The following is a 13,628-nucleotide window of genomic DNA, read 5'->3' on the forward strand; positions in this document are numbered from 1 at the left end:
TATTATCAAATTTGTTTGCTGTAATTAAATAAAATTCTAATTTAATCATCTCTAGGAAGGATTGATGTTATAAAAATATTAAATTATCTTACTTGGCAAAAAATTGTTCCTGTAAAATTAAGATATTTACCATGCTGTTTCAACCTTGTTGAATATGAAAACTATGAAAAATGGATATATGTGAAAATGAAACCATTGTGACTAAATTTAGATATTCAGTATGCAATAAAATGTCATAAATATAGACCATTTTAACTTAATATTTCAGTGCCAAGGAATTCAGTTCAGCTTTCTTGTCATATACAGGGGTGTTTAGAATTAATGTAATTTAACATGTAAACTATATGCTTATAATAACTCATTTACTGTCTTCGAAAGAACTCTTTCTTCCTGTACAAAAAAGTCAATCTTTAAATAAATTGCAATTATAGTGCAAAAAAATACTCTTCCTTTGACCTTTACTGATCTATTTGTATCAACTAAATAGAACAACAACAAAACCAAAATTCTGAATACATGTATATTGTATAGAGCACTTGGGTAAAGATGATACAATCCATTACAATTCAACAAACATATATATAAACATATACCAGTATACTAGTAAATCTATTAATAAATGCATCCATCACTTTCATAAATGATACAGTATCAATTCAAACAACTAATACCAATATATATAAAACCGTAAACATGTAAGCATTCGTATTGTTACAAGTAAACATATTTTCCCCGAACTTTTGTTAATCAACAAGTTAAATCCATGTTAACAATTACTGCGACTGTAAAGTATCGATACCCAAAGCTGAATGACTTTCAATTACAATTCATAATGCACAGTAACTCGTGCATACGTAATTAAACAAAACAACTTCTGATTGGTACATTCAAAAGATCTATCCAATCCAAAGGAAATTATTTACCGCTTCACTTAACCGGCGGAAAATATATTTCCTTTGACCTTTACTGATCTATTTGTATCAACTAAATAGAACAACAACAAAACCAAAATTCTGAATATATAGTATATATTGTATAGAGCACTTGGGTAAAGATGAACTAAAAGAACGGGGAACTTATGCTTTTATAATTTTCATGAAAACAGTTTCAAATTATAAACCTAAATTCTGTTATACACTTAATCTTTCAGCCAAACAGTCTTTAATATATCCATCTTTGGCGTTCTCGCTACGCCATCTACCGTGTCTCTTAAAAAGTCTATCTCTTATACCGTTATTGGCAGCTGCAGTAGCACCGCCTGACCTCAAAGAGTGCAAACCATATTTAGAAATGTCTGAAACATGATCTTTGAATGCTTCGATAAAAAGTTCTCTCAGGGTTGTATATGCTATTGATTTATTCATGTCTCTCAGTTTATAACCGTTTTTTTTGCATTTGGAAATACCACAAAATATGTAGCCCTCAGATTCAGAATCAATTTGCGCCCATGTCAAATAACGTTCTAAATTAACCACTGGACATAATGTGGTACCAGTACGTAAAACAGTTACCCACGCTCCATCTCTATATACATCAGTCTTGCTTGATTCAATGAAAATATTTATATATGTTGAACGAAAAACGATATCTGATCGTTTTATCTTCAATAATTCTTCACTTCTTAAAAATCCTACATATGCTAACAAGCACGCACAAATAATCCTTTGGTTTTTCACGTTATTCTCGCGATATAGACTATTAAACATTTTAAGTAACAATTCAGGTGTCACAGGTTCTTTCTTAACAACACTCTTAGACAGTCTTCTCTTAGCACCTTCTAGTATATTTTTCACGAGCATAGAATCAATGGGTGATTCCATACCTCCATTTAATACTATAAAATGACTTTGATACTGAACTAAACGAATTCGTAGATTGTACAATAGAGCACAAATAAATACCAAAATGAATTGCTTTAGCCGGGAAGATGTCCTTTTCACCCAAGGAATTACTCAAGGCCCACTTTTTCCACCTAATGAAAGTTCTGTAATAAGTTTTGGTGGTGCTTTCTGCGCGAGCGTCCTTCAGTAGTTCCGGGATCCAAGGCACCTTGTCGAGTAACACTTCCGGTAAATCATCTATATCGTCAGAATGACACTGAAAAAACAGATTTATAGAAAAATAAATTATTAGTATCATTAATTACTAACATCAATATTCAACAGTTTAATAGTGATTATATTGATAAAATTTCCGTTGCATACAGTTATCATTAAAGCTACATTATATATATGTATGTATAATACTTAACACGATCATTGCACAATCTGAAACTTTCATACATATGTTATCGAAAGCTTGTCACATTGTTTAACATTCTGGCAATTATAAAGGCAGCCATGCTAATTAAACAATATATATTTGTGAAAAATGTCATACATATTATCAAGGCTTGTCAGCCTACATAGAATATTCTAATCTATGTAGCAATTATAATGGCAGCTGCGCCAAATAAATAATTTATACATATTATCAAAGCTTGTCAGCCTAAACAGAATATTTCAATCTATGTAGCGATTATATAGGCAGCCACGCCCACATTATAAACTACAGATATGACTTCTATATAAAAATACATGTATAAATCATTCATCAGAACAACGGTATAATCTATCTTGGGAGCAATTGAAACTAAATAAAATAAAAATGTAATAATTTACCCCAGCTAGAAACGGGTTAACCAGTATATGTACTACAAAATTTAAAAAATTATTCTCAATGCCAGCATTCTAAATTTAAGATTCTCATTTCCAAATATACCCTTTCCATTTTTACAAACCGTGTTATTTTCTTTGTTTGTTGGTAGATCAATCCAGTCAACAATATTTGAAATAAATTTGCCCTTTTGACACAATAACGGCCACAAATTAGCCGATTCCCACAAAGGCACTATCAATACACCATTAGCTTTATCTAACTGCATCTTTTTGATAACTCTAGCTAATATAATAACTGGTGGAACAAAAAGACCCATTTTCTTGCCCCAAAATTCAGCAAATGCGTCTACGCCTGAGCATGTCTCATTCCAAAATTGAGAATAAATTGTGGGTAACTTATTATTGTGACTGCATGCAAACCAATCCACTTCAAGTATGCCCCATTTATTTTCAATCATATGTAAAATATGACGGGATATTCCCCAATCATCTTTATCAATTATCTTGGACAAATAATCAGCTTTTTCATTTTTCTCTCTTGGTATCCATTCAACATCCAATATAATGCTATTCTTCAAACAATAACTAAATATATCTAGAGCGATTTCTTGCAAATCAATTTTCATTGACCCTTCTTTAACAATGGTGCTAACGGCCTGATTATCAGTAAACCATTTGACCTTGTGACCTATCAATATTTGTCTAAGAAATTGTATAACTCTAAATACAGCAGTTAACTCTCTCCAAGTAGAGGATCTTAACTCATAAACCATGAGCCACCCCATTTACAGTTTCCACCTCATAACCTGAAAATCCTGTGACACTAGCGTCACTATAGACACACTTAGTGAAAATATCAACAATATGTAACTTGTTAATATTCAAAATTTGTAAATTTTCTTTCCAAAAATTTAATTGAGCCATGCTTTCTGCACTTAAATGAATGTAAGATACCCAAGAAAATGCGCTGGCTATATCTATGCTTAAATTCCGTGTCATTATTTGAGAAATATGACCCAACACAATGGACATAGATATAATCTGACCTACAAAACTGGCAACTTTTTTCACATGAACCCGCCTGTGTTTCTTTATGGAATTTTCAACATCCATTAAAGTATTCAAAGTCTTTTGAACCCTTCTATCAGGTATATAAACACTATTTAGAGTAGAATCAAGAACAGTGCCCAAAAACTCAAGATTTTGCACTGGTACCCACAAAGACTTTTCTGCCTTGGGGGACAAACCCAGATTCAAGAAGATCATTTTTTACGTGAAAGTGCAGTATCTTGGCAACCAGGTAAATCTTTATCACATCCGAAACCATCTAAAAACATAATAATCATTTTCCCTTCTCCTCTCCATTTGGCAATAAGAGGCCTTGTTAATTTGGTAAAAATATACGGGGCTGTACTTATTCCAAAAGGTAATACTAAACATTTGAAAAATGTAGTTTTGCCATATTCATCAGTCCATGAAAAACCTAAAAAATCAGTATGAGATGGAAATATTGAAATAAAATGATAAGCAGAATGAATATCAAATTTGTACATGTAACAATCGGGTTGAAAATAATTGAGTACGATTCTGATATCCTCGTACTTTACAGACTGTTTCCACAAGTGTTTGTTTACATGCCTTAAATCAAGTATTAAACGTTTTTCCCCTGATGACTGAACTGAAACTGTCAAAGGATTAACAACAGTAGGAATTTTATCACATTTTTGAATCGACCCTCTCAATAATAAATCAGTAATTGCTTCATGTACAAAACTACTTTCATCTAAAGCAGATTTATTATTCTTTAAAATACATGCAGGTGGCAAAGAAAAGAAAGGAATTTTATACCCATTTGTGATAACATCCAAAATAAATTCATTAGTTCCAATTGTTTGCCAAAAATTCACATTTTGTTTTAACCTATCTTTTACAATAATAGATTACTGACCCTGTTCGTACTCTAAATAATCATGGGGTGAAAATCAATACAGTTACATCTATAAATAGAATACTCATCTGTCAAATCGGCGGTTTCATTTTCTGTTCTGGGCGTTGTCGGTTGGATACCTCTGCTTGGTGTAGGTGCCTGACACGTATGGACAGTCTTTTCTGTAGTGGGAGAAATCCCCGCATGCGAAGCAGCTGCCATAGACCTTTCCTGAGTAGGGACGAAAATAAGAAGTACTTGCCCCTGCCTGAACGGAATTCTGCATACCCCATGACTGAGGTGGAGGATTCCTACCATAAGAAGGAGGCCCTGGAAGTAATGCATTCTTAGATTGCGATGTAGACGACTTTTTCTGCTGACTTCGTTTACGTTTACGTAAAGCCCTGTTTTCTGCCTTAGATATTTTGTTTTCGTCCACGCTATCGCTGGCAACTGGATTAGCCTCGTATTGGCGCACCGTTTCCCAGCCACCCTCACTCGTGTCTGCAATTCGGATGAGTTTATTACGTTGGTGAACTTTTTCGTCAGTTTCCTTCAACAAGTCCAATGCGTAATCAAGTTTATTGTTTTGAATAACCCAGGTGGCTTGTCCAACCAAATCAGACACTTGAGAATTAAAAGTGTATTGTATCTTGTTACCTTCTTTCTTCCACGAAAGTTCTTTTTCTTTCAACTTTTTGACCTTCGACGTGACGGAAAAATTTGTTTCCTTTAACGTCTTCTCTCAAGGAACTGATTTCTTGTCGCTGCCCTTTTAATTGATCGAGTACCAACTGCAACGTTTGGTTAATAATTTAATATCAGATTGTTGAACTTCAGTTTGACGAGAAGGTGAAGAATCCATGTTAAAAAATTACTGCGACTGTAAAGTATCGATACCCAAAGCTGAATGACTTTCAATTACAATTCATAATGCACAGTAACTCGTGCATACGTAATTAAACAAAACAACTTCTGATTGGTACATTCAAAAGATCTATCCAATCCAAAGGAAATTATTTACCGCCTAATTCGCTTCACTTAACCGGCGGAAAATATATTTTCAAATGGTATAGATCTACGCTTAAGAAATTGGAAAATACGAGAGCAGACTGCTTTAAAAGTGCTTTGTTTTCGGCGGCAATTTGCCCGTAAATATTCAAAAGTTTTGGTTTAAATATCAACAGGTATGTGGATTTTCTTGGAATATTTGTATAACGTATATGACCAATACCAAGCCAAATATGTTTACTAACTCAAGGGCTATTAGAAATATGTAAAAATATGCTCCAAAAAAGTTATTGATATGATGCCAAAGGTGTCCCGTTTTGATATCAATCTGCGGCATTTGCTTTAGTTTTTGAGCTTCACAAACCATTTTGCGCCATTTAGTAAACAAGTGTCGTAGGATAAGAATTTATATAAAATGTACACTGCCTTATATTTTGTTATTGATTTGAAATAAAATTTATTAACTGTATCTAAATGCGTTACATGTTATTTGACCCCTGATCCTGTACCGTTATATCTCTCTATATTTCTATTGTATCATAGTTTGGGGACCTTTCTGTTGAAATGTGTAAGAGTTTAATCGTATAAATATACATGCACAGTGCGTTAACTGGAGTGCAGGTATTAGTTACCCGCACTGCAGAGCATGCCCATTGATTGGTTCATTTTGTCTGGGGTTTACATATTGTGACGACGGAGAAACTGAAAGCGATAGAAATATCATATTGAGATGGTCGTTCATTGGTTCCTTTTTTCTGGGGTTTCATATTGTGACATCAGGGAACGTGTTTTTATTTTTGACTATGATACAAAAGAGAAAGAACATCAAAACACATGCTCTTTCTATTACTTATTCTTTAATATCTCCCATTGTTACTAACCTGTCACCCGTGAACTTGATATGCTATGTTCGGGTATGTTGTGTGATGCTCCATTGCACTTCATATTTGACCATTGCATGTTATAGTTGTGTAATATATTTATATTGTGTAAATATATTCTTTAATTAATATCTTGGATATTTCAGATTTGCATTTGTTGTGTCTGTGCCAGTCGATATATTACCCCACCTATAATACTAGTTTTAGCTTTCACTTGCAAATACACTTGTCCCAATCAATTCTTGTACATTTTACGATAAAACAATTATTTTAATATCGTTCTATACCATTTAAAATATCAAAATATTAATACCGTCATTAAAATTGCCTATAACTGTAAAACATCAATTACGCCGACTACAGTCGGTCATGGCACTTAGATGCTACGCGAGACATCGTATGACTTCATTCGCGTAGAGTCGTGTACTATATTTAGAGCATCTTTGTCGACATGATTTCGATATTTTTATTCAAGATAATGCTTTTATTTAATTTCATTAATTTTTTAGTACTTAAATATGATTATTTTAAATACAAAAGTCAGTAAATCACATTTTTATTATCTTTAAAAAAGGAATTTATAAAAATATTGGAAGCACATGGGTTCGTAAAGGTCAATCACTTAAAACGTGGTCAAACGTGGTTTGGCAATATGGCAGCTAAGTGCTGAATTTTTTACCTGTTGGAAACTATTAGGTAGTTTATGTTCGTAATAAGATTTTTATTTGTCCATCCTTGGCTTATCAACAGATTATACATGTATATAGTTTTATCAAGGTATGCTTCACTTTACTTCATGGCATGTTCGATGAATGAATACGAGCGTGTCATATTCCTGGCATGATTATTGGTGGACTTTCCCTACGGGTCCGTCTTCAGCGTTCACGTCATGTCATAGTATATAAACGGGTACGCTGAAGACCTTAAGCTACTATAATACAAGTAACTGCCGAATGGGTTACGTCGACACAAGCACACATTTAAATATTAACAACCACTTAAGCGTCTATGTTTAAGACAACAAAGGTGTAGATTGTGTCACTTTAAGACCATTTGGTGTAATATCGGTTCTATTTTGATGTAAATATATTTTTTTCCAAAATACAAAATTAATGTTGATTTCTGATAGAAAACGTTCTGTTTGATCTAATATAAATCGAAGTATTTCTCTTTTTGCTAAGATGGTTCTCTGAATGTTCATATGGATTCGAATTGTTATTGTTTAGCTGTGTGTGTTTTTCTGCAGTGCACTTAGGCATCCCATGGTTTCAGTCCAAAATCGACAGAGTGGTATAATAAAACAAGATGAACCTAATGTTTAAAAAAGTTTTAAAGTACACATAGTCCTTATAAGTCCACATATTTTATTTCCTCCTTCAATCAGAAAGTGAATCACTTACTTTAAGGTACAACCTCGCCATGTGCATTACCTATTTTGGCAACATCTGCATAGACATTTCAACTTCATGAATTTCCGATTTTATCTACGTGAATTCACAATTCCACATTTACGAAGTCACTATTTCAACTTCATAAATTTACGATTTCAACTTTACGAGCTCACGATTTCGAATGCATGAATACACGTTTTGAAAACGAAGCCAGCATTTCATCTTCGGGAATTTTGAAGTTATGTATCTTCTGTGTCATAATTATGTTGCGGTTCGGATCGGAATATCCGGCCCATAGGTGGCAACTCGGCAAGCCTCCTTTCCGCCCAATGGGACTGATATTCCGGTCTGTGTAGTATGTCAAATATTTTTCTTGCATATTCTTCCATATTCTACCATGTACTATCATATTTTAAATCCGTTACCTCAATAAAACAATATTCAATGGAAATTAATATATATTTTCATTTCATGAGTAGACATAGTATTAATCAATAAATATTTTAAATCAGTTTTCATTCATTACATTACAGGGCTATAAAATTTAATATAGGAAAGTTTTTACAGTGATATTTAATCAGAGGCTTCTTTCTGTTGTTTGAATGTAGCATGTGTATTTGTTTGTTTGGTTTGGATGTATGTAAACATGTTAAAATAAACAGGGTGTGTTCGGTTTGGATAATTGTAAAAAATTAAAATAAAAAGGGTTACCCTTTAGGGGCCTCTAAAATTTTTATTCTGGTCAACATGAAGGTTTTATCGAAAGGGTTGTTGTGCCCATGTATTCATGAAGGTAATGTATTGAGAAATAAACAAACTATAACCAACATTAAAGTTTTCCGATGTCAATGTCAACGACAACATAACTGTAGCAAAAGCTCATTGTTTCTGGGCAAAAAATGTCAGGATTCCGTTGTCACACTTTGTTAACACTCCTAAATGATGCATAGTTAAAAGAAGTCGACAGTGGTAAATACTTGGGATCGATCTTGTCGATCATGAAATATTACTGCATAAACTGAAAGTTTCATTTTAATGGTAGCTGTTTGAAATTATTTTCATCGTATCTATCGAATAGATCTATATACCATATGCAATACTATATGGGTACAAACCTGCAAGTCGGATACCAAAAAATATATAACATGCAAAAGGGCACTTCGAGTTATAACAAAACAGCACCTTGAAGGTTTAAATACTGAATTTTCACAGATTTTTGCATTAAATGACCATTTATATTTATTGGTGTGTATGTATATATATAAATGCTTATCTATATAAATGCGAGTGTGTATTTATATAGAGGATTTTCGCTAAATTATATATATATATTTATAGACAAAACTAATGTGACAAGACAGACCGATTAAACGTATAAAAAGGAAACGTTAAGATTTGTTCAAACATTTCTTTGTTTGCTTTTAGAACAAGGAAAAAGTCGAGCGTTGGCCCCGCCCGGCGGTGGCTCTTGTTAAAAGTGAACATAATCTGCACAACATTTATATCTAAACTTCAAGTTTTTTCTGGTAATGATAGATATAATCTTCGCTCTTCAGCACTCACTTCACACCACGGCAAATTATATGAATACAAAGCGATTCATTTGTGGAATACATTTCAAGCTGACATAAAACTACAACTGGTAGCAGGAAATCAGGTATATAAAATTGATTAAATTGTATACTGTAAAATTCGTTTTTTACAGCGTCACGGCTTTTTTTTTATATCATTGTATATTGTACAGATCATGACTATACATGAATTGTTGCCTAGTTGATAAGGTTCTTCTCATCACGACTATTTTTATCCTATTTGACAAGAAGTCGAAAGTGACAAATTTTAACATTTACTAGTTTCCCATAAATATGTTATGTTCAATTGATTTGTTTTCAGTACAAGTATATAAATCAGGGATAAATGCAGAAAATACGTCATTTACTAAATTACTTATAGTTTTAAATCACAAATTACTAAAAATAAAGACAGAAAATACAGGAAAACATGAAAAGAGAAATTTGATATTGATTTTGAACTGAAAACTCATAAACCACTTGCGAAATTATCAAAATTACAAGATTCAAAATTACATATACTGCGAAGATAATTGAAATAAATGCACCAGATAAGACAGTTATGACGATTTTGTAAATGTTTAAATTTGTCAAAAGTGTCATAAGATTCCATTATGATTAGTAATTAACTTTCAAACAAGACTAAACTAAAACATACAGTCATTAAGGATGGGGTTGGGGCAATTCTTTGTTGTATCTTGTAATCTCTGCTTGTTTATCCCAAGATAATTATTGGGAATGCATTCTTGGAATAAGCTCACCTTACTATTCAATAAATTGTTTCTATACAAAGGAAGTGAAAAGAAAAAAAATACTCTATTTATAAAATATATTATAAATACAGTATATTTTTTTCTAGAATTACTTTTTGTATTTTCTGATCGCAGATCAGGAAATACAATGCTGACATTCAATCTCTGGCGACAAACCTAATAACAAGTAGTTCTCAAAACAGCTTAAAAATACCGATGTAAAAGAAAGAAATATTTTATTTTGTTACAAATATCCAACAAATTGCAACGCATTCAAAGTTTAAAAGTAGCATTGGCTTATAGAATTGTCAATAAATGCACAATCACAAATTACGCGGATGAATATCATTTTAATCAATGAAAATGCTATTTTTAGCGATGTCGATTACCGAATAATTCAGAGCGTAGTACACAAATCTGACTGTGGAGTAGTGGAATATATACATGTCGGACTATTTTGGCGAGAGGATTTTCGCTAAATTATCTACATCAGTGTTAAACAATAGATTTATCGTGAACAAAATTAATAAGGATTACAAACTAGAAATGGAAATTCTAAATTTAGTATTATTTGATTTTATTCCGTCTTTCTGCGTATAACTTCCCCGTGGTGCAGGGTTAACGCGCTCGTTTAGGGTGTGAGAGGTCTGGGGTTCAAATCCCAGTTGAGGCAATTTTAAGTGTCTTTTTTAAGGAAGTAGCCATAATTTAGTGTGGCTGTCATAAAACTAGAACTCCGTGAGTAGGATGTGTCGCCTTGTGAACAATCTAGTTTAGGAGAAATGGCCAGGACAAAAATGAAATATGAAAATTAACAAAGGGCAATAACTCAAAAAATAAGAAGTGCAGAGCAGCAGTTTCTATGCACTGCACTTCTTACCAATAAGATCTATCATCCTATGAAGTCCATAGCTTTTATAATTTATGAGAAATGGCCTGGACAAAAATAAAGTATGAAAATTAACAAAGGGCAATAACTCAAAAAAAAAATGCAGAGTACTGGTTCTTGTACACTACACTTATTCTTAATGAGATCTATCATCCTATGAATTTAAAGACCATAGCTTTTATTCTTTAGGAGAAATGGCCTGGACAAAAATAAAGTATGAAAATTATCAAAGGGAAATAACTCAAAAAATAAGAAATGCAGAGTACTGGTTCTTGTGCACTGCACTTCTTCTTAATGAGATCTATCATCCTATGAATTTAAAGACCATAGCTTTTATACTTTAGGAGAAATGGCCTGGACAAAAATAAAGTATGAAAATTAACAAAGGCAATAACTCAAAAAATAAGAAATGCAGAGTACCGGTTCTTGTGCACTGCACTTCTTCTCACCCTATGAAGTTTCAAGTCCATAGCTTTTATACATTAGGAGAAATGGCCCGGACAAAAATAAAGTATGAAAATTAACAAAGGGCAATAACTTAAAAATTAAGAAGTGCAGAGTACCGGTTCTTGTGTACTGCACTTCGGGTCATTATAAGAAGCATGCATACCAAATTTGAAGTCAATCCTACTTATAATGACTGAATTATGCCCCGGACAAGCTTAAGGGGACGCAGACGCCGACAACGACACCACCGACAAAAGTAACCCCTATATGTTGCCTTTTTCAAGGCAACACAAAATGAACATAAATGATTTTTTTGATGCAATTCTAGTCATACAAAATTCTGTATGTACTAAACTCAAACTGTTATAGTAAACAAGAGGGCCATGATGGCCCTAGATCGCTCACCTGACTTATCAAACTCATCCAAACAATTACCTAGACAAGCATTCTGACCAAGTGTCATGACAGGTGAGTCAAAAATGTGACCACTACAGTGTTAACAAGGATTATCCATATTTGAGCAGTGCGACCTAGTTTTTTACCCAGGTGACACATATTCAAACTTGACCTAGAAATCATCAAAACAAACTTTCAGACTAATTTCCAGGATACTTGGATCAAAACAGTAGCAACTAGAGTGTTAACAAGATTTTTCTATTTTTAGCTCCGGTGACCTAGTTTCACATGCGATTTCGAACTCATCCAAGCAATGACCTAGACAAGTTTCCTGACCAAGTTTGATGACAATTGAGTCAAAATTGTGACCACTAGAGTGTTAACAAGGTTTTTTTTATTTTTAGCTCCTGTAACCTAGTTTTTCATCCGACATGACCCATGTTCGAACTCATCTGAGCTATCACCTAGACAAGCACCTTGATCAAGTCTGATGATGATTGATGCAAAAATGTGACCGCTAGAGTGTTAACAAGGTTTTTCTATTTTTAGCTCCGGTGACCTACTTTTTCATCCGAGATGACCCATGTTCAAACTCATCTGAGCTATCACCTAGACAAACATCTTGACCAAGTTTGATGATGACTGATGCAAAAATGTGACCGCTAGAGTGTTAACAAGGTTTTTCTATTTTTAGCTCCGGTGACCTACTTTTTCATCCGAGATGACCCATGTTCGAACTCATCCGAGCTATCACCTAGACAAGCATCTTGACCAAGTTTGATGATGATTGATGCAAAAATGTGACCGCTAGAGTGTTAACAAGGTTTTTCTATTTTTAGCTCCGGTGACCTTCTTTTTCATCCGAGATGACCCATGTTCGAACTCATCCAAGCTATCAACTAGATAAGCATCCTGACCAAGTTTGATGAATATTGATGCAAAAATGTGACCGCTAGAGTGTTAACAAGGTTTTTCTATTTATAGCTCCGGTGACCTAGTTTTTCATCCGAGATGACCCATATTCGAACACATCCGAGCTATTATCTAAACAAGCATCCTGACAAAGTTTGATGATGATTGGGTCAAAAATGTGACCACTAGAGTCGCTGCATCTCGGTGCTCTGTAAGATGACTTATAGTATATAAAACTAGGAAATTATACAGGAAAATACATACAGATATGCAGTACGATTTAGATTGCAAAGATCAGAAAATACCAGAGAGTTTGCAGCCCTTTGATTTTACACTATCCCAACATTGTGTCGAGTCTCAGTGGAATTATGTATGAAAATTTAAACAAGGAGGCATTTGCCAAAAAGTGCACACCGGAAGACAGATAGAATGAGTTTTGTGAAAAATAATGCAAGTTAATGTCAACTATATATCCAGGTCTGCACACATTCAAAGTTAAAAGGACCTTCTGTCCTGTGAATAAAATGCAAAAACAAAGGACTAGTTTTTGATGACCAAGGTCAGTGTGACCTTGGCCTTTACTCACTGACTTTAAAATCATCATGAGTTATCTATTTATCATGACCAACATTTACACCAAATCTATTGGTCTCACAAATTTCTAATGGTCAAAGATGTAGTAACCTTGACCTCAAAATAGACTGGGGTCATCTACAAGTCACAACAAACTTGCACACCAAATGCAAGCTGTTCTCTAGTTTTTTGGTCATGGTCTAGGCCTCTAAGTCCTTGAC

Source organism: Ruditapes philippinarum, unplaced genomic scaffold (genome assembly GCF_026571515.1).
Source record: "Ruditapes philippinarum isolate M1 unplaced genomic scaffold, ASM2657151v2 ctg126_1_1_1_1, whole genome shotgun sequence".
Classification (NCBI taxonomy): Eukaryota; Metazoa; Mollusca; class Bivalvia; order Venerida; family Veneridae; genus Ruditapes; species Ruditapes philippinarum.